The sequence below is a fragment of the Pelodiscus sinensis genome, chromosome 2 (genome assembly GCF_052426305.1).
Source record: "Pelodiscus sinensis isolate ZL-2025 chromosome 2, ASM5242630v1, whole genome shotgun sequence".
Taxonomy (NCBI): Eukaryota; Metazoa; Chordata; order Testudines; family Trionychidae; genus Pelodiscus; species Pelodiscus sinensis.
The window spans coordinates 159,334,213-159,359,047 of NC_143053.1; the positions used below are offsets into that span (position 1 = coordinate 159,334,213).

General features: G+C 41.2%; 1 protein-coding gene and 1 long non-coding RNA gene across 10 annotated transcripts in view; both read right to left on the reverse strand.

Moving 5' to 3' along the window:
- LOC149525363 (uncharacterized) overlaps positions 1–23,638 on the reverse strand; it is a 34,650-nt gene extending 11,012 nt beyond the window's left edge. The window contains exons 1-2 of the long non-coding RNA XR_016348913.1: positions 11,494–23,638; positions 21–6,679 (exon numbers count right to left, since the gene is read on the reverse strand). This is a non-coding gene — a long non-coding RNA (uncharacterized LOC149525363). The remainder of the gene's footprint in view (positions 1–20; positions 6,680–11,493) is intronic.
- IKZF1 (IKAROS family zinc finger 1) overlaps positions 1–24,835 on the reverse strand; it is a 102,702-nt gene that overhangs the window by 51,598 nt on the left and 26,269 nt on the right. The window lies entirely within an intron of this gene.

Genomic DNA, 24,835 nt, shown 5'->3' on the forward strand with positions numbered 1-24,835 from the left:
GTAGACATACCCCTAGATACTTACAGCAGCTAGTTTAATCTTTAGTGGATCCAGGCCAATAGTGCTTTAATACAATGGGGCAGATCCTCGGCCGGTGTAAATAATCATAGTGCCACTAACACCATTGGACCTATGATCATTTACACCAGCTGAGGATCTGCCCTCAGATTTTTTTCACCTTCACACAACACAGGGGTCAGGTTTACACCAAGGGAGAAAGTGATGTACCTTAGCTTGACTTACCATGGCGTCCCCACTGTGGGAGGTCTACGGGAGAAACTCCCCTGTCTTGCCTTACTCCTTGAGAGTCCTTACTGAGGTCAATAGGGGTGCCATCAGCAGTTGATTTATCAGGTCCTTACCAGACCCACTAAATGGAACCCTGGAAGCGCGATCTCCAGAGCATGGACCTTTGTGTAAGTACAGACAAGACCTTAAACAAATATATTAAGAACGCCACCACAAACCCCTGCTATAGAATTCTAGACTTGGACAATCAGTCTCCCCTGCTTGTAGGTCTTTTTTTACCTTTCCACTGCCTCACCCTTCATCTCCACACTCCAAGAGGTGAAACCAAATACCAGCAATTGTGACTCTGCAGTTTTTATGTCATATTGTAACTGGGTTTCCACATCCTCCTCGCGCTGTTGTAAAAGCACTTGAAGAGGAAGAAGTGCAAAGAATGAAATATAGGAATGCAGGAAAAGAGGAACCAGCAGAAACTTAGCAGCCTAACCGAAATGTGAAGAATTATGGAGAAGTGACAGAAAGGGAAGCACAGACCAGGAATTGCACTTGGTGGCTTAGCAAAAAAACAAAACAAAACAAAAAAAACCACCAAAACAACAAAAACAACAAAAAATAAGCACTGGATTGGCTTTTCTTACTCTAAATCAACCTCTTAAATTAAGATTCTTGTTTGTCTTTCTCTGGCTTTACTTTTTTCATTGTAAGCAGTTAACAAAATGTGAAACTTCTGCACAGATGCAGTTACACAAATTATAGATATTGATGGAAAGATGCATTTTAAAAATCTTCAACTGGGGGAAGAACAATTCAAGGAGGGCATACCAAGAAGGAATAGAAAAAAACTCAAAAGAAACTCTCAGAATGTCTAGATTATTTTTTTCTAAGGGTAAGAAGGGTTGATTAGATAATGGGTTTGTTTGCCAGAGGTGGCCATTAAAGAGATGGTAGCAAAGGAGTTTAGGAGTTAAAACACTGAAGAGATGGGCTAAATGGGCATTCATGCACTTGTGCCAGTGGATAGAATGGACAACTTAAGTAGTCATTCCAATGTGAAAATGTATTATTCTGTTCCAATACTTCAGAATGAAATTTAGTGACAGCAGAGTTTTAAAATGCATATGAAGTGTTTTCTCTTCTCCATTTGCAGGCAGAAGAGTCACAGAATAAAATATAAACTTCCTTTACAACCAGCTCCACTTGCCCATGCTCGATTTTACTCCCTCTAGTTCCCACTGACTTGAATAGGAGTCTGTCTGACTCAGGATGGAGTAGAACTTCAGGACCTGACTAAAGCCAACTAACTTTCCCATAGGAATACAGTGGTGAAACACTACCTGTAAATGAAGACAGGATGTGGCTTGACAAAAGTATACTAAAAACATATGAGGGCATATTTAGATGCTCTTTACTGGATAAAAAGCCACTTTGCTGGGGCACGCTCTCTCAAAGCCATCAGTGACCAGCTCTCTCTGAGGGGGTGAGGAGAAATGGACAAAACAGATGTATGGGGGAGTGAGAGTTGTATACTGCAGAAATGTGTGAGAACAGGTTGGCATGAAGGGATAAAGTGGAGGTGGCACAGGATCTCTGCTTTCTTGGATCTGATAGCCAAGAGCTCCTGTACAGGGAATGTCAAGAAGCAATGACTGGATTTCAGTCCTATGACTTGCTTGTGTCTTGGGGGAACCCAGTTAGGTCCAGGTATAAAGCTCATTCTGCACTTGTACAGGCATAGGAATGAATATCACCCAATGGATATTAGGTAAGGGAGGGACTTGGAATTGTATTTTATTTCACCTGTTTATTTATCTACTTTGTTCTGTCAGCCTATTCCTTTAGCTTTTAAGATCAGTTGGAGATCTGACCTGTTTCTGCAATGCTGCCTGCCCTTATCTTTATCAGCAACAAGAGAAACATCAAAACAATAAACAGAGATGATAGCCATATGAATCATTACTTATAGACTGGCATACAGGCTCTTTAGTCATTATATCTCTTAGTAGAGATGGCAGATGTGACAATGCCAAATAAAAAAGTAAGTAATGCTTTGTGAGAGTGGGAGTGAGTTTTACAGGTTTCTGGCAGCTCATTGTCACTTAGGGTATGTCTACACTGCACGCTTATTTTGAAATAAGCTATTCCAGAAGAAATACTCCAAAATAGCTTATTTCAAAATAGTATAAAATAACACCAGGCCTGATCATAGGGCAAAGCAAGCAAGGCAGTTGCCTTGGGCCCCGCGCCTTCAGAGCCCCATGCTGCCCGGCGCCCACCTGCCGAGCTACTCACTCACTGCCCTGGCTGGGAGTCACCTGGCCACGTGGTGCAGCCAACCACAACATGCTGCTTTGGGCCCCGCAAACTCTTTGGCCGGCCCTGAATAATACTACAGGGAAGCCTCAAAATTAGTCTTCCCTAATGAGGACATGCTACCACGATTTAGAGCCCCACGAGGCACTGGGGAGTAATTAGTTTGAATGGCCCTGGAAGGAGCTGTTTTGAAATAGGAGCAGTGGAGTGTCCATACTACTGCTATTCCGAAATAGCTGTTCTGGAATAGGCATTATTCCTCGTGGAATGAGATTTACAGAAGTCGGAATAAGCCACCCATTATTTCAAATTTATTTCAAAATAACAGAATTGCTGTGTAGACACATGTTATTTTGAAATAATGGCCATTATTCCGAAATAACACTGCTGTGCGGATGCACTGTTAGACATTACAAAAAGGGGTTGGTATAGCTTTGGCCTGGAAGCATAGGGCCTGAGTCTGCTATCAGTTTCTCCAGTTCTACATCAGTTTTGACTTCAGTGGCATTACTCCTGGTTTGCATCAATGTATATGAAAGAAAGACAAAGCAAGCCTATATCTGTTTTAAACACAATCTTTGGGGGGGGGGGGGGAGAAATAGTGCTATATTATGTAACTAAACTATCAATATTCTCCACAGTGAAAGGTTAGCAAGCACAGGATATTTTTGCTCTCCTGCGAGGACAGTCCTAACACCACTTATCTTTAGAATGGTAGAGCTGTTAAATTTAATTTAGAAAATGGAATTTGGGACTCTGCCGGGAAAGGCCAAGAGGTTCCTGATGACACATGAAGGAATCAGTGGCTCTGTGCCCTATCACTGTGGGTTATTTGGTCAAGGAAAAACATTGCAGGGGAATTTTCACACTGAAGCAAACCCAGAAAAGGAGAACACTATTGCTTCAATCAAAATGGGCGTTCAGGAAGCAGGGGCTGTCTTCACTTCTTTTTGTGTTGTTATCACTACTTACCTTTCAACGAAGAGCTTTTTTCTCATAGCCCACAGTCTCTTTCTTGATTCTGCAATGAACTTTGCTATGTGCTAAGCTTTGACTTCAGGGAGGAAGGAGTCTAGGTAATAGGGCAATACACTTGGACTCAGACTCAGGACATCTATGTTTAGTTCTTAGCTCAGCCACAGACTTCCTGTGTGATCATGGGAAAGTCACTTAACCTATCATGTGTCTCACTTCCCCATCTCTAAAAAATGGGGAATATTGTTCCTCCTGTGAAACTCAGTGGGATCTGGGTTCCAAAATCACTTAAATATTTTTGAATATTTGGGCGTAAGTGCTTAACTCCCATTGAAATCAACAGATAAATGCTTAAATAGCTTTGAGGATCTTGGCCATATGCACTTTTGAAAAGTTCAGTTATAATCTTTTGAGGGCTAGACAGCATCTTACACTACAAAGCAGCACAAAGGCAAAATCACACACTTTTTACTCCCATTTGCACATGCACAGTCCTCCTACATTGCTTATCTGTGTGCCAGGGAATAAAGTGAGTAGTGCCATTCACCACAAAGCACCAGTGGACCTTTACTCTAGGAGGAGGTGTAATCCATTAAAGACAATAACCAGTTTACTTCTCCCTTGGAGCACTGGGGGAAGTAGGGAAGGAAATACAACTTTTTGATTTGTAATTTCTTCTCAATGCTTCTCCAGCACTGCCTTCTGCACAGGGAAACATGTAAAGTCTAAACTTTAACCCACGGTTTACATAAATGAAACAAAACTGAAGTGTTGTGAGAAAAATTTGCAGAGTGCACTCCGTCTCCAAAATGTATTTTTACTGTCTTTGTGCTTTGCAGTAGCCATGGCAGATCTTCTTAGCAGTCAGAGAGAGAAAAAAAAAGAGAGAGACAGGTTCAAACGGTACCTTTATTGTAAGAAATGACTAACCACTGAAGTGCATGTTGTCTCCAGGTTGGCTCTTAAAGTTTTCTCATACTGAAACATGCACGTTTAAAATTCAGTTATGAGATGTGAAATCTCACTCAAAAAACGAATGGCCAATTTGTTTTCATTGTGTAAGCAACTTTCATACCCTCCCTTAGCTCTCAAAAGCACAGTAGCAAACTTAGGCCTAGACCTAAGCATGCTCTGCCAACTTCCACCAATTTGGGTCTATATCAAAAACTTCACAACTCAGAACTATCTGTGCATAATGGGCCTGTTTCATCTTTGCACTGTGCCTCCTTTATGAGTGTCTCCATTGATTACCCAGGCATAACATTAGAATACGGCAGTGGCAAATCAGGCACAAGAGCTGTTAACATTCCTCTTCTCCTCCATAAGTTAGAGTGTGTTAGGGCTAGGGTTGCCAAGTGTCCGGTATTGACCTGGACAGTCCAGTATTTTCCCCTCCTGACGGGTAAAAAAAATTCAGAAAATACCGGACACCTAAGATGTCCGGTATTTTCTGATTTTTTTCCCCAGCCAAGAGGCGAAAATGCCGGGCACCTGGCAACTCTGCGAACACTCAGCACCCGGCCTCCCCTCCCCCACCCCCAACCCCATGCTTACCTGGTTCCGCAAGGCTGCCGGCACAAAATGGCTGCCAGCAAAAAGACCAAGGAGAAGCAATGACTCTCCTGGGTCTTAGTGCTCAACCACTCCTCTGTTCCTATCCCTGCACTCACTCTTAAAAGGGACATGCCGTTTTAATGCTGGTTTATTTTTTGCTTAATAGGTCTTGGAGTCCTTTTTTTTTTTTTTGCTCAACAACTTTGGTCTCCCCCCCCCCCTTTTTTTTTCTTCAACAGAATTTTTTCCTGGTGTTTTTTTTTTTTTTTGGACGGGGGGGGTGTTCAGTATTTTTGTTTCAACCATCTGGCAACCCTAGTTAGGGCCAGAAAAGACTGTTGTGATAATGTAGTCTGAGCTCTTGTAAAACACAGGCCATCGAACTTCCCCCAAATAATCCACATATAATGAAATTTGATATTTGTGCTATATTTTTATATCAAGGATATTCTCACTCTCTGAATTTTTAGGCCATGTAGTTTTAAACAAAACTAAATTATTGTAATATCTAATGCCAAACCAGTGCTGCTGCAAACTGGAATGGAGAGTCAAGGTTCTTTTATTGCCTCTGTTGGAGAAACAGACTTGATCTCTCAATCCTGCAGGGCTTGAGTCTAAAGCCTGATCTAATAGTTGGACCACTGACTGGTGAAATGTGCATTCAGTTCCTGGGCTCTATTGTTATTGCAGTCACTCAAACCTCTCTATCCCAGGGCTGTGACCCACCGATGTGGGGAGGGGAGAGGGATGGGGACAGTTGCCCTGGGGCCGGGTGATTCTAAATGACCCAGGCCTTCCAGCTGCCACTGCTGCTACTTCAGGATCTGGGTGACCAGAGACCTTGGCCCATTAAATTGCTGCCTGAGCACTTGACGGTGCCTCTGAGGGCTGGTGAGGGGCAGGGGGAGGGAGGCAGGGAGCCATGACACAGTGCACTGGAGGCAGCATGGATGGATGGCTGTCCCAGCCCCACCCCTTCCAGGACCATGGAGTCACGCCCCACACCATGCTTGGGTGCCTAAATATTTTTGGGGATTTGTGCCTCTGTTTTCCCACCTGTAAAACTGAGATAATGTTACCTACGTCTGACACAGGTGTCATGAGGCCTAATCAAATTAAGCTTGTAAAACATCAATTAGATTGTAAGATCTTTTGGGGAAGGACAGTCTTTGTGTGGTGTGCATGCACAGGGCCTAATACAATGAAGCCCTGATCCACCACAGGGGCTCCTATATGTCACTGTAATAGAAATAAATAAAACAATTTTAGGCAAAAGGTATTATCAACATCTTAATCTATCCCAACAATTGTTTGGGGCTGAGATATTAAAGTGATCAAGGGGAGTAATTTTATCCAGCTAATGAGCATATTGGATATGCAACTATGCAACACAAAAACAAGTACTGTAATTGTGGCAAGCATAAAGGGAGTGACCAAAATTTGGCCATTTACCTTTTGCAAGTGTTCATGATGTGTTAAGATGATCAGCAAAGGCATTTCCTGCTCTCCTAGCTTTTATGGAATCTTCAAAAATGTCTAGTAGACAAAGATGTGGTCAAACTTCCTGTCAGCCCTTAGTTGCATGCTTCATCTAGTATATGGGAGACATTAACTTGCCTTAGTCTTTTTTATGACTATTTAAAGCATCGGTTTAGTGTATTTTAAGGGAAATTACACAAAATATGAAACATCATGTATCAATTTCAGGAAATGTAAGATTTTTTACATCAGCTGTCAATTTAACTACCTTCAGTTTGGACCTTGATCAAATTTATTCCTACAATAATACAGATTATTGGTGTAACTGACAATAGAATGCTTTCTTATACATCTAAAATATTGAGGTCATGATTCTGCAAACACAAACCAGGTGAGTAAAATGCAGTGGAGCAACACCATTAGAAGTCAAGATCTGAGAACTGATAGAATATGATCCTGTACAATTCTTACATCATGTGAGACTCACTTTTGCTGCTCCAAAAGGACAGCTTGCATTTCATTGTTTTTCTCCTTGAACAGTGTTTCTAAATCCATACTGTGTAAGAGAAGCTATTTGTTTGGAAAGTCGGAAACTTTCCAGTACCATACAGGTAAAGTAAACTCTTAGGGTACGTCTACACTAGCCCCCTAGTCCAAACTATGGAGGCTAATGGGGATGACCGAAATTGCGGGATTTAAATATCCCGCGCTTCATTAGCATGTTCCCGGGCGGTCGCCATTTTGGAAACTGACTAACGCAGAGTAACTGCCTGCGTCTACATGCGGCAGAGAAGCGCGATTCTGAGATAAACCCCTTAGTTTGAATTAACAGTTAAACCTCATGGAATGGGGAAAGCCTCACCTAGGCTATGTCTACACTATAGTGTTGTTTTTTTAAAGGTGCGCAAATTGTGCTCCGCAATTTGCGTTGCTTTTTCTGATAGTGTTTTCGGAAGAGGCTTTTCTGCAATTTGGCCTACACTGGGCCAAATTTTGGAACAGCCGCCTCTTTCGGATTAGCCCTTCTTCCTCATGAAATGAGATTTACAGGGCTTCTAGAAGAGTATGTCTGCTCTTCCGCAAAAAATGTCAGAAGAGCAGACGCGTTTCCTGGATGCGGTGGAGTTTTTCCGGGATACCTCTGGTATCCGGGAAAAACTCCATAGTCAAGACATAGGCCTAGTCAAGTTCCCTGTGCTAAAGCATAACGAGATAAACCTAGATTATTCCTGACAGGTGTTTTTCGAACCTGTTTTTAAACACCTTCAATGATAGGATTCCACAATCCTCCTCACAAGCCTTTCCCAGAGCTTAACTATCCTTGTAGTTAGAAAATCGAATATATTTCCTAATATCTAACCTTCGCTGCAAATTAAAGTCATTATTTTTGTCCAATCATCAGTGAATATGGAGAACAATTGATCACTTTGCTCTTTAAAACAGCATTTAACATACTTAATTCCCATTTCGTAGTGCATTTAATTTTTTCTGCCTAAGTATAGTATTTTGCAGTTCCCCTTACTGAATTTCATCTTGTTGATTTCACACCAATTCTCCTACTTATCAGGGTCATTTTGAATTCTAATCCTGTCTTTCAACTTGCTTGCAATACCTCCCAGTTTAGTGTCAGCTGCAAATTTTATAAGAATAGTCTCCATTCCACTACCCTCATAATTAATGAAGATATTGACTAGGCCTAGGACCCAAGATTTCCCCCTGTGGCACCCCACTTGATAAATCTCCAAATCTGACACCAAATTCTTTGAATATTGTGTTTCAACTAGTTGTGCACCCACCTTACAGTACTTTAAATCACATTTCCATAGTCAGTTTATGAGAATATCGTGTGGGCTTGTGTCAAAAACCTTACTAAGTTTAAGATATAGCATGTCTCTCTACCCCCCCCCTCCTATCCACTATGCCAGTAAACCTTTTAAAAAAGGGAATTAAGTTCATTTAGTATGATTTATTTTTGACAAATCCACACTAGTCATTATTTATCTTCTTATTATCCTCTAGGTTTTACTTTTTAATAATTTATTCCAATATCTTTCCTGATATCAAAGTTAAGCTGATAGGTCTGGCTTTCCGCAGATCCTCTTTGTTCCCCCTTTTAAAGGCATGTATTACATCTGCCCTTTTTCAGTTCCCAGCGGCCTCGTGATTATCTTAGAGAATTATCCATTCTCTAATCACTAATGGTTCCCAACTCACTTCAGCTAGTTCCTTATATATCTTAGGGAGAATTTCATAAGTCCCTGCCCACTTGAAAACATTTAACTTATCTAAATATTCTTTTCCTATTGAGCCTTGCATCCTTTCCCCTTGCTGTTAAAATTAATTGTGCTAAAATATGATTACAACAAACTGTTTGTAGAGAAGAATAAATCAAAATAGGCATTAAAACACCTCCAACTTCTTCATGTCATCAGTTATTAGCTCTCCTTTCCTTCTAAGAAATGAACCTACACTGTTGTTCATCTTTCTCTTACTCCCAATGTATTTGCTTTTCTTATTCTTTTTATGTCCCTAGCTAGTTGTAACTCATTTTTGTGGCTTACCCTTTCTGACTTTGACTTCAAATGCTAGTGCTAGTCTTTTGTAGTCATCCTTAGCAATATGTACATGTTTCCACTTTTTACTGGACTCCTTTTGGATTTTTAGATCATTAAAAAGCTCCTGATGGAGTCATACTGCTCCTTTACTATTCTTCCTCATGGCATAAGAGAGTTGTAATGAGGATTTGAAGGAGAGGAGTAAAGTGGCTTTATGAATGTTTATGCTCAGTTGCGCCAAAGAGTGAGGGACAGCACTGGAGAAAGCACAAAAGTTGGTAGTTTTAAAATCTGACAAGTGGGCAATAGATGTTGGCATCACAGGCCAGTTGAAGACAGAAGTTGACCTTTCTGAATAAGAGATGATAGATACAGTGGGGCCATGAAAGGCCTTGAAAGTGAAGACAAGCAGCTTATGTTTGATTAAAAAAAAAGGTGTGATACGGGTAAAATGACAAGCTAGGAGAATGATCTTTACAGTACCATTCTGAACTGATATGAGCAGGGCAAGACTGCATTTGTCAAGGCCAGAGAAAAGGATGTTGCAGTAACCAAGTGGGTTTAGCTGAACAGGAACAAAGTATTCTTGTTCCGGAATATACGTTTCCATACATGGAGTTGTTTAGGAACAATGCTGTGTGTAGACAACCTCAAAGCCAGAAACAACCCACTTGGATTCTCAGAGTCCAAAGTAAGTGTTTGGGGGCTGGCCATTACAAAATATCTTTTTAATTGGAAATTAAGCAAATTTGATCTGGTAGTCAAAAACAAAAATATGAAACATCTATCTTTATTCAGACACTTTATCTTGTGCTAGAACTGCATTTTAAGGCCGTATTTTCACATGCGCCTTTGCGATTAGATGCCTGACTCCCATTCACTTTCAGTGGCATTTGGCATCTAATTCCTTTAGGCTCCTGTGAAAGTCCCAGTCATTATTATTTTTATAGTATCGCAGAAGGACCTGGAGTCCATTGTGCTAGACACTATATAAGCAACACAAAAATTCTTAGCCTGAAGAGCTTGCCATCTGAGGGTATGTCTACACTGCAGAGTCCACATTAACTACACTTACATCCACACAGCAATTGTGTTCTTTTGAAAAAAAATTGAAAGAACATAGGGGTTTTTCCAACATTGGTAAACCTCTTTCTACGAGGAAGAAGCCTTTTTCCAAAAGAGTCCTTTTGGAAAGTGTAAGTGGACAGGGAAGAGGGAGTTCTTTTGAAAGAAGAGGAAAGAGGAAAAAGCACAGGTGCCCTGGTGGCCATTCCGTCATAGTAATTACAGCTTACATGTGAGATAGCATCCAATCAGTGCGGACGCTATCTTTCGAAAAACCACGTCGCTTTTGCTGTGTAGATGCTCTCTTTTGGAAGAAGTTTTTTCAGAAGATCTCTTCCAGAAAAGCTTCTTCCGAAAGAAGCCTACAGTCTAGACATAGCCTAAATGAACAAAAGATGGGTCACTCATTTCTTCAAAATTGTACCATAATTGCAAACCAAGTTCCCAGCATCTAAAGGTAAAATGTGGTTCTCGCATGGTTCCAGAGGGCAGAGAGAAGAAAACGTTAAAGGTTTCATTTTCTCTGGCTCATCTTTTACATCAAACAAATGTGCAGTGCCTGTTAGTGCTGCAGGAGCACAGCCCGCTGTGGCAAATCTTCCCAGCAGGTCTTGTGAAATTGCTTCTGCTGATGCAAATGTGCTATTTGCTAGAGACGCCCATAAGCTATCTGATGAACTCCCATCGTATGCCTGAATGTGAAAAACATAACCCACAGCCCAGAATGTGTGGATCACTGTGTTCTCAGGAAATACGCAAGTAACATAAGTACTTGCACTCTGTCTCACTGGCGCGGGGGAGGGGGCGGGGGTGAGGGAGGGGGGAGATCACACAGCAAACACCGGGCCTCACACAGGAAGGCTGGGGTCTGCTTTCTGCTCACACTAGCCCAGGCTTTGTGAAATGCTGCATTTTGCACTAACCTGTAGATCCCCTGCACATGTTGGAGGTGGTTCCTTAAATATCACACTCATTTCCTGGGACTGCAGGATAGAAATGTTAACTACTTCTATTTGGAGTTATTCTTTATATTAATTGCTCCTCCACATTTAATTGTTCAATCTATTATTGAAACATCTCTTAGGTTATCAAGCTGGAAGGCATGTATCAGCTTTCAGTGTATATGAAGAAAGAGGTACAAGATATTGTATTTGTATTTTATATGATTGTGGAAATGCTACTGTTTTAGGGACAAGAAGCCTCAAAGGGTACAAGTGTGCATTGCTAAATTTGCTATCACATGATAAAAAAAAGTAAAAATTAGATCTAAAAGAAATATGTTAAGAGCTGAATATTATGAACTAACCTTTTAAAGTTTCATTAACAGCTCTTCTGTCTCTACTTGATCAACACCCAGTGTAACTGCTTTAAGAAATAAAGCACATACATCAGTCAGTGACTTAGCATCTGAGGTTCTGTGCACCTAACGGATAATCCTGCTCTCACTGAAAAAAACCTGCCTTCACTTCAGTTGGGTCCAATACTAATAGCATAGGCGAGTAGCATTGCGTCAGACAGAGGACTGCAACTTGCCCTTCCACCCATAAACCCTATCTGTGAAAAGGGAACAGGGAGTCCAGGAAACCAAGTACAGCGTCCACCTAAAACTACTATTTGGGGCCTTAGAGATTGCAAGGGCTAAACCTATGGAGTCAGAGTATCCATGGTCAACTCTGTTCCCACTCCTTTGGATCCTAAGGGATACTTGCTGTTCTGCAAGCTTCTACCTTCAACAGCTAAACTCCCTTGGCATTCATGCTGCTGTTGGATGCCCTCTATCCTCTACTGTGCAGTAGATGCTGCTGAGAGGACTGTGATGGCCTGGATGTCCCCTCACTTACTCTAGCATGGCTTCACTGACTTCAACAGAGTCACTCACTCCTGATATACACCACTGTGAGTGGGAGGAGAATTTGGCCCTAAGAGCTGATGCCTCCTCTAATGACTGTCTCAAACCCATGCAGCAGAGTACGGTGCTCAGCGGCAGGAAGAAACAGGGACCTGTGGGGTTCTAAAGAAAGGGTGGGGAGGGAGGCAAGGGTGTGTAGCATGCTTTGTTGATTTTGTTCCTTTCTTTAAAAGAAAGACTTTTCTGGTCCATTTTACTTTCATATTCCCTTCCTCTTCTCACAGCACAGCGCTCATGGGCACACTGCTTTCACACAAACTGTAAGAGATGCAGTGAATATAAAACTAAAAAGTAAGTGTATTCTCCCCAGCTCCTGCCCACTTCCCACAAGAATTTACAATGCTACCTTTGTCAGGTTAGAAGGGACACTGTTAAATTAGCAGCAACTAATCTTTTCCTCTTTGGTGTTTGAAACCATCTGTTTTGATATTTGTATTTCTTTTGCAAAATGCACACCTCAGTGCCCTTGGTTCTTTAAAAAATTGCGAGAAGCTCTGCCTTCAAGAGGAACTCTACACCAATAAATCTGTGGATGAGTGATATGATTTTAAAATGTGTGTAATGTATGATTATGTGTTGGCATTGGGTGTATTTACATATATTTACACAAAACACCAAATAATGTTACTAAACATAAGTGTGTGTGTACTTACACTGGAAACACTGTCATTTCAAGCTTCCAGGTGGGCAACATAAAAAATTAAATTAAAAAAATAAATTAAGACAAGGATTTCTAAATTAAAAATCTCTCAGCAATGGCTTGGAGGGAGGCACATTAATGTGTAATCACAGAACTAACAAAATAAGACATTTCCTGCACTGTATTGCAGGGAGCAAAAAATTCAAGTTAACCACAATAATCCCATTATAGGACTCCAATTTTACTAGGATCTACTTGCAATGCTATGGTAAGATTAAGCAAATGTGTCCATAACACCAGTAATACCTCTTTACCATTATTTATTCCTTGCTTTCTGCATGTGATGGGCTTCACAGTCATTGTGCACTCTAGCTAGTCTATTAACATTTGTTATATTTACTTCCTGTGTGTTCAAACAGGCACCAACAAGACAAAACAGGGAAGTCCAATTCCCACTTCATTTTCTAGAACAGTATGGTCCTAGACCTGCTGTATAAAAAAGTTCCAGCAATCCCTTTAGTTCAATAACTCTTTTCTAACTTCAACCAAGTCATATTTCATTGATAAAATTGTTCAGTCTGAGAGAAAGGTTCAATACAGCTACAAAAAGGAAAGTGTGAGTGTCCTTGTGATACCATAGTACAAACTAATGAGGGGGGAAGTCTGCAGTATTAGTCAAAATTCCCATGCTAGTCAATGCTTATGTTGGCTTCCAATGGAAACCTGAGCTGTGCACCTACAGTAACCAACATATGGTAGAATCATGAGCAAAGGAGAGAGTACGTGGGGAGGGAGGGCAAAAGGTTCTATGATGAAGCAGAGTGATTGGCATTTGGCTGGTTCAGGCAAAGCTGGCTAAGGTGGGAAAATGGCCAATACAATACATTCCCCAGAGAGCCTGTACCATCAAGGCTCCTATGAAACACAGCTGTAAATCAAAGTTGTTCTCCACAGCTAAATGCCTACTCTCTCCCAATGGTAAATCATCTCAGGAAGCAGGAGCAGCAGTTTAAAGAATCCAACCCAATAACCTCACAGGCAGAAGAGTAGGATTCAACTTGTCAGTTGACTTCTAGCGGGGGCCTCTTAACATGCACAGGAAGAAAGACACACATATCGGTCTTCTCTGAAAAGACTGTCATGTAGGCAGACAAAATTTGTTCACAGGCTGTTCAACCATGAATTTTGCTGTGTTGCTCAAAGTATCTTACCCAGACATGAAGAAGAGCTCTCAGTGACTCAAATGATTGTTTCTCTCATCAACAGAAGTTGGTCCAATAAAAGTTGTTACCTCACCCACCTTGTTTTTGCAAAAAAGAGAGGGAGAGAGAGAGACTGTCCACTATGAATGGATGAGGCTTAGCAATGTTCCTTTGCCAACAATGCTCATTTCAGTGCAAATGAAGACTTTCCTTTTTAACATCAACTACTGATACCATTGCAAGCACTAAAATGTATCTATACCAAGCAATTACATGCCTGTTACCCTGCTCACACCATGTTGAGATGCAAATGTATCTTGAAAGACAAAGGACCAATCTTTTGCTCCCCAAAATTGCATCAGGATTCAAAATTAAGACACAGAACCACTGGCTTTCAAAAAAGACAACAAAAAGAAGCAAACACTTCACATCCATCCAAGTGGGGATGTTTGCTATCACAGCCTGTTGCAAACACTATGATGAAATACGGTCAATTAATATTTCCTCTTATATAAATTACAACACATGCTAAAAATGCTAAAAACCTCTCCAAATTCACTTAAAACATTCCTTTAAATTCACTAGAAATTTCTGTTAGATTATTCCCTCAAATTCTAATTGTCCAGAAGGGCTAAAAGCTTGTACAGTTATTCTCTGATCATTTGCGGGACACAGTTTCTGTTAAAACTCCTCTCCCCCCCCCCCCCAAAAAGGAAGGCTTATCTCCTTCATATAATAGTTCAGAGCAAACAAGGTTACTGAAAACTCTGTAAGAGCAACTTCCTCAAAAATAATATATTTTCCAGGGCAGAAAATTTGGCTTACAATTTTAAGTTCTACTTACATGTTTTAGTGAGTACACAAGTTTCTTCTGTTTTTAAAACTCTCTGCTAATTCACTTTAGAGAGTGGAAGAAAAATTCTGCCTAACTGGTCTAAGGGGCAGGAGAGGAACAAAGGTGACAGTCAGCAACTACAAATAAATCTGTTCAGTAGGAAATTAATGGCAAGTTAGCAGTCTGGTTTATAGACAGAATTGTCTACACATCCAGGGTAACATTATCAAAAGCTCCTAAGGTCAAGATCCTCAAAGGTATTTAGGTACTTAACTCCCAGTGACTTCGATGGGGGTTAAATGCCTAAATATTTTTGAGAATCTGGGCCTAATTGTCTCAGGCACCTACCTCCCATTTTCAGAAAAAGACAGTTTGGAATCTAAATCTCATTGCTTTCAATAGGAGTTAGGCCACTAGGTACTTCAGAATATCCCACTAGGCATGTTTAGGCACCTAAATATCTTTAAAATTTCAAAATTTCACCCTAAGTCACTTTTGAAAATGTTATCTCTATCCTAAAGATGTAAACAAAACAAGGAAATAAAAGCAAACTGTAAAAAAAAAAAAAAAAAAAAAAAAAAAAAAAAAAAGCACTATCCCTAATATTTGGTTCTCTCACATGTGCATCTTTTACAGCATACAAGTTTTTCATTATAGGTAAGGGCGGAAGGGGCAGGGATTTTCTAATGTCGTGTACAGCCTGTGCAGCTTTTCCTGCTTCTTCCTCTGTCTTACTCACTTGGGAGCATATACAATTGAGATCTAAGCTGGACTTTCTACAAGTCATTTCCTTAGGACATGACTTTGGTGAAGAGGTTCCTTCTAGCTCACAAGTCAACTGCCTGTTCTCCTCACCCTATCTCCATAAATAAAAGCCTCATGAGTTTGCAATGAAAAGTGATCCCGAACAAAAGGTGTGCTGCTAGGAATTCAACCTTCTGCATTTGGTGCGCAATTTTTCTACAGGGATCCATCTTGATTAGGATTGGAGGGGACTTCAGTTAATAGAATTGGAAAGATACAGGGACACATCTCTTTCCCACTGACCACAGTGGGGTTTTGTCATGGACTTTAAGGGATCAAGGATTTAGAAAAGGAAACTGGAATAAATAAACTTTTCTTTTCCCCCTTCCTGATCAGAAATGTAAAGCCTGCCCAAATTAGGGAAATTTGCCCTGGTGCAGCTACACTGACATGATGTATTGGTGCAACTTATTGTAGTACTGGTGCAAGTGCAAGCTCCATTTTGCTCTGGATACGCACATCGATATTAGGGGTTTGAATCAGTGCAAGCACACCAGTGCTAAAGCCCCTAATTAGAAACAAGGTCAAATATTCAAAGGTATTCAGGCCCCTAATGATGCAGACACACGCCTAGTGGGATTCTCAAAAGCAATGGTACTTCCATTCCTAGGCACTTTTGAAAATCCCACTCGGTGCCTATCTGAACTTTCAGAGGCCTGATTATCTTTGAAAATCTGTCCCTAAGTCACGCAGTCCAACCTTAGTCAAAGTGATACATGTGCAACAGTAAGATAATATGCCACGAGAAATAGGAGAGTGAGCAGCTTACTCCAAAGCTCAGGCAACAGTTGCTCTTTGCATTACAGCTCAGACCAATCATTTTCTCGCCTTGCGACAACCCTACTTACTGTTTGCTCAGGTTTAGTCAGAACTTGTACAGGCTAGAGAGAGCAAGGCTGAGCCAAATGGTAAACAACAAATAATAAATATAAAAGTGGGTGGACCCAAGACCCATCCAAGCTTTCTATACACAGTCAATCCCTTAAAATAACCTGAGGTTTAACTATCTACTGTCACAAAGATCCTCGCCAGTCTAAAATCTGCTCCCCCACATCCAGCAAAAGCTCTACATGTTTGAGCTCTGCTGCAGCCATGGCTGAGATCCTGCTAGATAATTTTAACTCCCCAGCTAGAATGGGGCTTATCAGAGCAGAAGAGATGTGCTTCGCAGATTAAAAAAAAACAACTTCCTTTAACCGTAGATTAGATCAGCAGGCGCAGTATCCGTACTTACAAGCCACATAGCTGTTTATTTCCAGTTTAGCCAAAGCTCACTGCTCTCTTGCTTTCCACTGTGAAGAAGTAACACTCAGTTTGTTTCTTCCCTTGCAGAGTAATGAAATTTGCCAGTGGGCATTTGTACTGTGCTCAGCAATGCTTCAACACCCTTAAAATGGCATTAGTTCTACTAATTACACCACTTTCATAAAAAAAAAATACCTCCACCACCCAGAATGGTTCTTGTGTTCTGAGTAAATAAGTCATTCCTCTACTTAAAGGATTATCCTATTTAAGATAAATTACAGTCTCAAGGAGGTCCTTGAAGACAAGAGGGCCACTTGTTTATAATTAGAGAACAGACTTTGACACAGGTTCTATGGTAGGTTCCAGATTTACTGTCCACAGGGTCCTGTGTTATGGTAGGAATATGGCAAAACCGTATGTTAAATGTCCTAACATTTGCCATTATAGACAATTCCTGCAATTTTGCAAAGTTGTCACTCCTCCATTATTTGCAGCAGGATTTGAAATTTGGCAGGGTTCGGGGAAGTATTTTTCACTGGCTTCATGGAAATCTGTACCTATGAGTCTGCATTATAAGCTACTGAAAATACCCATCACCTGTCTGTATTGCACATGCACAGCAGCACAGCAAAATCCTTCAGAATTTCATCAGTTTTCCACAACCATCACATCAGTACATGGACTGCTGGAGTGAAGCAAATACATATGTAGTACACTGATTCATTCTATCCAATGGGAAAATACCATTTTGCAAGCCTAGTGCATAACTATACATCACACAAACACCCCCCCCCGCCACTTCCGTGGTAATAATATTTGTGTAATTTATCATGCACCTTTAACAGTCTTTTTTGTACTTTGCCCACTAACCCAGCTCCACCCTATTTTCTCTAATATACAAAAACTCTGAGCTGTTTCATTCAGACATATTTTAAAAATAAGAACCAACTCTACAAAAATATTTCCAACTTTCTTCCCAAATGTGAAATGTTTCAAACATTTATACTGTCAAGGTACCCACTCAAGGCAATATTCAGATGTGCATCAGTGACCTTTTAAAGTCTAGTGTCTCTTGCCTCTTCAGGGGAAGAAACGGAAGCTTTATCCTTGATGAGAGGGGAGATTCCCAGCTTCCCTATTTTAAAAAGTTTCTAAAACATACTGGTTTCCCACTCTGTCAGAAACCACTTCAGCTGGATTCATGATACTGCAGAAATTTGGCACTGGTGTGGAGATTTAACAGAGAACTTCCCAAAACATTTCTGAAGTTGCTTTTATTTTACATCTTTGGTGCCCTGAAAATATACGAGGCTTTACCAGCACTAATTTGGGATGATCACACAGTTCCCTCAGTGCTTTGTCACTCATGTGAGCAATGCGGCCATCCCAAACTGATGGAAGTGAACCCGTTACACCATACTGCAGCTTTGTATTCATTCTCTTTCTCTCTGAGCTATTACACACAACAAAAGTATTTTATTATACATACACAGCACACACCCTTATGGGACACCAAAGTCTAGCTGGATGAGACATATTGGGTGACCGTAAAGAGTTTAGTTCTGTTGCTTTCCTAAATGCTTTATAGCTTTGGGCCCACAGTTCCACTGTCAAAATAGCAATTAACTGGACAGAGTGATATGAACTTATCTTAACCAATTGGCCTGTGCACTTACCCTTTGGTTTTCCTGCCTTGCCTCCCTCTTTTCGTAGCATCCTTCCCTCACTTTTTTCTTTGCCTGCACTCACCTATTTGTGGGTTGCCACAGAACTATTTTAAAGTTGAGCTGCAGTAGAAAGCACCTTCAGACACCTATGTACCTTGGTATCCTTTTTGCCAGGTGCTGAAGTGTTCTAGAACAAACAAAACACCATGGCATCCTGGAGTAAAAATCCTGGTATTGACCAGTTCTAATAAGGCAGTGATACAAGTGTCTGAATTGTCAAGGTGGCTGGAAAAAAAGGATACCAGAGATGTGTCCCAGCAGTGCCAGGTGCTGAGGTTCAGTATCTAAGCAGGCTCCTACTGCAAATTGTGCATTGTTGTGCAAGAAGATATACAAATGAGGTGCAGTGACGAATATTGCCGTGCCTCATTTGCATACCTAATGAGCCATCATTTTTGCGGAAGGGACTTTTGTGCAAGAAGGAGCTGTCTGCACTGCTCCTTCTTGCGCAAAATACCCCTCTTGCACAGGACCTGTTCTTCCTGAAAATAAGCGGCAGAATGGCTCCTGTGCAAGAGAGGTTTTTTACACAAGAAGGATATTCATCGCCGCGCCTCATTTGCATATCTTCTTGCACAACAATGAACAGTGTAGACGTAGCCTAGGTGTCTGGCAGGGAGATAATGTACAAACTCATATTAGAGGGATAGATATTACTCTACCCTTCCCATCCACATCCCCCCTTTTTGTTTTTTTTAAAAGGATTGAGAAAACTGACTGGAGTTTTTAGTTTATAGTAAAATCCATCATGCTTTGGGTTAAAAGAGTGATCCCCCAGTGACCTCTAAAACCTATTACTTTGGGCATTTTATTTCACAGTCTGTCAGCATTTCAACATGCGGGGGAGGCGTTTTCTCCCACTTTCTTTGGCAAGTAAAAAGGGGTCTTGTGGTCTATGAATTCCAAACCCATAGCAATCACCTGCTACTGGGATAGAGGCCATTTTTATCTTTTGTTTACAAAGCCACTGGTTCTCTTCATTGCCCCCATTTGATTCTGAAATGAATGTTTAATGCCGCTGCTGTGAGTAAGCAACATGAATACCCACCTTTAACAGGCAGCAGATCAGAAAATTAGTGAATTTTGGGCCCACAGTTTCTTTCTGGAGCCTCATCTGAGTTTGGAATATACCTTCCATTGTAGCCATCAGTGACCAGTCATTGATGTAGCTGCACCTATGTAAACTAACATAGGCAAAGGAAGATTTATTTTGCACCGGTGGAAAGGAAGGTAAGTTACACCAATGCAAACGGGGGCTTGACTAGTGGTCTGCACATCAATGGCTGACTACAGATGGCTCAAATTAGGGCAGAGAAGCTCTAAAACCGTAACTGCCTATCAAATGCAAGTTCAATGGTGACAGTGCACAGCAGCTGCTCTAAATTCTTATTACAAACCCAGAATGAGGGCAAGTGGGGACCAAATGTCGCAGGTCAGCTTTTTAATTAACAGTTAAACAGGGGAAGCTGGACTATGCATCTATACAAGGTTACAAAACACTTATCTCCAAAGGGCAGGATTTTCAAAAGGGCCCAAGGCTCAGACCCTCAAACTCTCATTGAAGTGAGACACCTGAGTGGGCATTATGTGACTTAGCACAAGTTAGTGGCTTTCTATGGAACTTGTGCTCCTACATCATCTTGGCGTTTTTAAATCTCACCTTTGGTTTCTAGGAGTAAAGATCCTGAAACTCAAGAGTAGATGGTTATTGGTGAGAAAGAAAGAAAGAAAGAAAGAAAGAAAGAAAGAAAGAAAGAAAGAAAGAAAGAAAGAAAGAAAGAAAGTTAGTTAGTTAGTTAGTTAGTTAGTTAGTTAGTTAGTTAGTTAGTTAGTTAGTTAGTTACAGGTGCCAGATCAACACAAGAAGGAAATCTAGGGTGGAGAAGAAAGGCAGGAAGGAGATTTGGTAGACAGGGCAGCAGAAATAGAAGTGGAGGGAGGAAGCTATTCAATATCACAGTGATCCAGAAGTTATAACATAAAGAAGCTGGCAAGCTAATGAAGGAAATAAAATGACATCTTTGAGAGTCCCCAGACTCTCTTTATTAGTGCTTTGCTCTGCTGGTTTAGGGTATTCTCAGAGGCCAGTGATCCGTTTACTTCTGCATAGAGTATTTTCAAAGCTGCCCTACCATTTTCACAATGGCCAAAAGTGAAAGAGATTTTAGTTGTCTCCATTTTTGAGTGTTCATCTTGAGATACTTTAAAAGAGGCCTGAAGTTTTTTATGAACTGCTGAGCACTAACACTTTAAAATCTGGGTCCCTTCAAGCTGATTCAAGTTGGGCATACAAAAACTGACAGACACATACCCCCATCACTCCTCACTAAAGAAAAGCTTAGCTGGTGAATTTTGTTCTGCTGCTTACGGCTATCAAGGAACCAACCATACCTTCACTTCTGTTTGAGTTGGTGACATATAAACAAGAATGTTTTGTGTATAGGCAAAAGTACCTGCACAGTGTTCACCAAAGAAAAGAAGCGCTTATGTGGGGCATTTCCCAGGCATGTAGGCTCATGTTTACTGATCTATTGTTCTTTTTCCCCATTCTTGACACTATCTGCTACTATTCACACATATGCCCAGAACAGTCTAGTAAGCATTGGCCAATCAATGCAGCAAGCACTTCCTGTCAAGGGAAGAGAGTTCAGTATATTCCTTTTTTAGCAGGTCTGCAGCATAAGGTTCCACTCTCAGATTAGCACAGGAGCGCTTGGGAGAGGAGATTTTCATAAGCACAAAGGGAGTAAGGTGCCTATCGTTCTGTCTAAAGCTTGATCTTTTGAACTTTAACATGCTAAATGGACAAATAAAGATAACTAACTTTCTGAGTATGGGATTACATGTTTCAACTACAAATCTGACTAAGCAAATAGTCCATTTGGAACATGTCAACCTTAGAGGTATGTCATCCCTTTAAAGTTCCTCATCTAATGTTCCTAGTTCATGGGGGACACAAGTGGAAGGGATGGTGCCCCAGGTAGAGGGGTATGACTGAGGGCAATCAGCCCTTAGTTCCACCTGGAGTGTAGCACTGGGTCCCCCCACCAGCTCTCACAGCCACAAGGAGCACCTGGCACGGAGCACCAGCAGCAATTCAAAGGGGCCAGGGGATTCCAGCTGCTGCCGTGGTCACAGTAGCAGCAGCGATGGCTGGGAGCTCCTGGCCCTTTGAAACACCAGGCCCTGGGGCAACTGCCCATTTTGCTCCCGCTGAGCCTCAGCAGGCTTGAGGAGCCACCTTATAAAACCAAAGTGCCTGTGGAGGCCATATTTCACTGACTATGAAAATGGATGCTGCATGCCAAGCCTTGCTAATGGGAAATGAAAGTCATGTACTTAACTCTGACAAAGATGGAATGATAAACAAAATGCCTCTCTCTGCAGCTGGAGGGACCCTGAAACATGCACTGATAAGTGTTATGAAAGCAGAACTAGAGTCCCCCTTATTATGAATGCCATCTTAAAAAAAAAGGCAGCACTAAGATTGTGTGGAATATGGGGTAGTTATTATGAAACAGAGGTCTTTTAAATGAGAAACTATAATTTTCAAAGAAAATCTATGGTTAGTTCCAGGAGAAAAGATTGGAAAGGATAAAAGCAAATCCATCTCTGGAGTCTAGAGAAACAACGTAAGGGTTGGATTCAGTGCCTATCACGAATAGCGCACAGACAGCAGAGTATTGCAAATTGTCTTTGTTGTTATATAGGGCAATGAGACTTTTCCTTGCAAGAATGTAACCCCTGATACCCAACAGTCATAGATGAAACATGCAACTAACTGTACAAAGATATGCTGTAGTTAAGATGATGAACTGTTTTTCTATTGGGACTCTATGAGGACAAGAGATATATTTGATTGTTTAGGGAACCCCAAGAACAATGCTTGGGTTTAAAAAAAAAACCTTCCCTGTAGCTATGTGCTGCTTTTCAATCTTACCACAGGCATGCGGAGAAGCCTATAAGACAGTTGCACCACCCCCAAAAGGTAGGTGTCAGCATGGCCCATTTTGCATCCTCCATGTGCGGTTGCAGACATTCTATGTCATAAAATATTAGCTAGTTTAGTTATCTATATATGCCAGTTATTTGATTAGGAGGTTTTGAATCAAAATTTGAATGAGTTGCAATAGCAGGTTATCATGGGGGAGTGATAGGTCCAGTTTACTGATCATGTGAACAAAGATATAAAGGCCAACATTTTCAAAAATAGGTACCTAAAGTTAAACTCCTCAGTTAATAAGTGACTTGATTTTCAAAGTTGCTGAGCATAGGGCTGCCAACCTTTTCAATCATGGAGACTAGTGAAAGCAATCCTGGAGATTTGGTTAGGATATTTTAAGAAAAAGACATGATGTCATGTTGGGAAAAAAATTCTCCAGGAATAGCTTCAGTTAGAGTAGGAAAACCTAGCTGAGCACTTGTATTTTAGGTGCCTAATTATGGCTTTAGAAGCCTAAGTTTATGCTCCAACTTTTGAGAATATTTGCTTAATCACCAAACAAAATGAAAAATATTGCATCAGTATTGGGTTGGTGGTTCTGCTCATTGCTCTGCCACTGCCTGCTGGGTCAGCTTCAATAAACCATTTTACCTTTGTGTGAATCCTTTTCCCCTCCCACCCGGTCTTCTTTATTTAGATTCTAAACTCTTCTAGGCAGGGACTCTCTCAAAATTCAGTCTATATAGCCTCTAGTACAATGGAGCCATGATCTCTATTGGGGTATTCTATAAGTGTTACCATAAAATAAACCCATCTTCAGGCACCTCGGTAAAAATCAAGGGGGTTTTACTAACCCCCAGGGGCTGGCTGAGAGGCAAGGAGGGTAATTTAATATTTGTTGACTTTTGCTACCCAAAGAAACATTTCAGCTTTTCCTGGTATAAATCCCAAGTCTGGAGACAGAGGAAATATTGATTTCATGGCTCTGTAAATTCCTCCTCTGTTTGTCACCCTATTGGAGACAAGCATTAGCACAGGCATCTGCGAGTATTTTACTCTATCAGGCTGTGTCTACACTGCACCCCTTTTCCGGAAAAGGGATGCAGATTAGACACTTTGGAATAGGCAAATCCACGGGGGATTTAAATATCTCCCGCGGCATTTGCATTAACATGGCTGCCGCTTTTTTCCGGCCTGGGGATAAGCCGGAGAAAAGCGCCAGTCTAGACGTGATTCTCCGGAAAATAAACCGGAGAATTCCTCTTAGTAGGAATAAGAGATCCTCCGGAAAAGGGTTTATTTTCCGGAGAATCACGTCTAGACTGGCGCTTTTCTCCGGCTTATCCCCAGGCCGGAAAAAAGCGGCAGCCATGTTAATGCAAATGCCGCGGCGGATATTTAAATCCCCCGCGGATTTGCCTATTCCAAAGTGTCTAATCTGCATCCCTTTTCCGGAAAAGGGGTGCAGTGTAGACACAGCCTCACGGTAAACATAGGCATATACCTGGAACAGGCAGCAGCAGGCCCAATCCTATACCCTGGGCTGTGAGTTAATGATTCTGGGCTTGCCTACACACGGCATTAGTGCAAATCAGACACACGTAAATTCTGTGTGCACTGGCGAGTTGCACACTAACTGTGGACTCTACTAGCGGGCACTAAAGACTTCATTCATGCATGTTAACATTGCTCCATTTCAAACAGTGCTACATTAATAATGAACACTGGGGGACTTGCAGTGCACACCAGTAGGCTCCACACAGACTAGTTAGTGTGCAACATGCTACTGCTCACTAGGATTCGCTTTCTTTTTATGTGGACTAAAGCAGCATGTAGACCAGCCCTTAGTACCAGCACTTTGCAAAGCAGTCTGATTTATGATTAATGGTGAGTTTATGGATTTGGCCATTTTGCAGATTACACAGGAAAAAGAAACTCAAGTGATTGTCAGGGTATTCTCAATAGACACAACAAGTCTTACTGCCAAGCAGTCTGTAAAAAGGTTGGACATAAATAGCCAACAAATGTGAAAGTTATGAGCAAACTGTATTATGTAATGTGAAGAGTTTGAAGAAATCCACAGAGCACAGAGCCTAGGTGCTCATGGCCAACCTAATGTTCAGAGCAGAAAAATGAGTGTTCCTTCCACATGTTAACAAAATTGGAGTATGTTTTATTTTGCCCTGGAACCACATGCTGCATAATCTACTACTGATCGCTACAGTGCAACAGTTTCCTGTGCAGAATGAGAAGGGTGTCAGCTCCTCCAGGGCGAGGCACGCCACCAGTCATGCTTAGAGAAATGAGACAAAGTGGCAGGATGTTTCTAATTCCTTTTTTCAG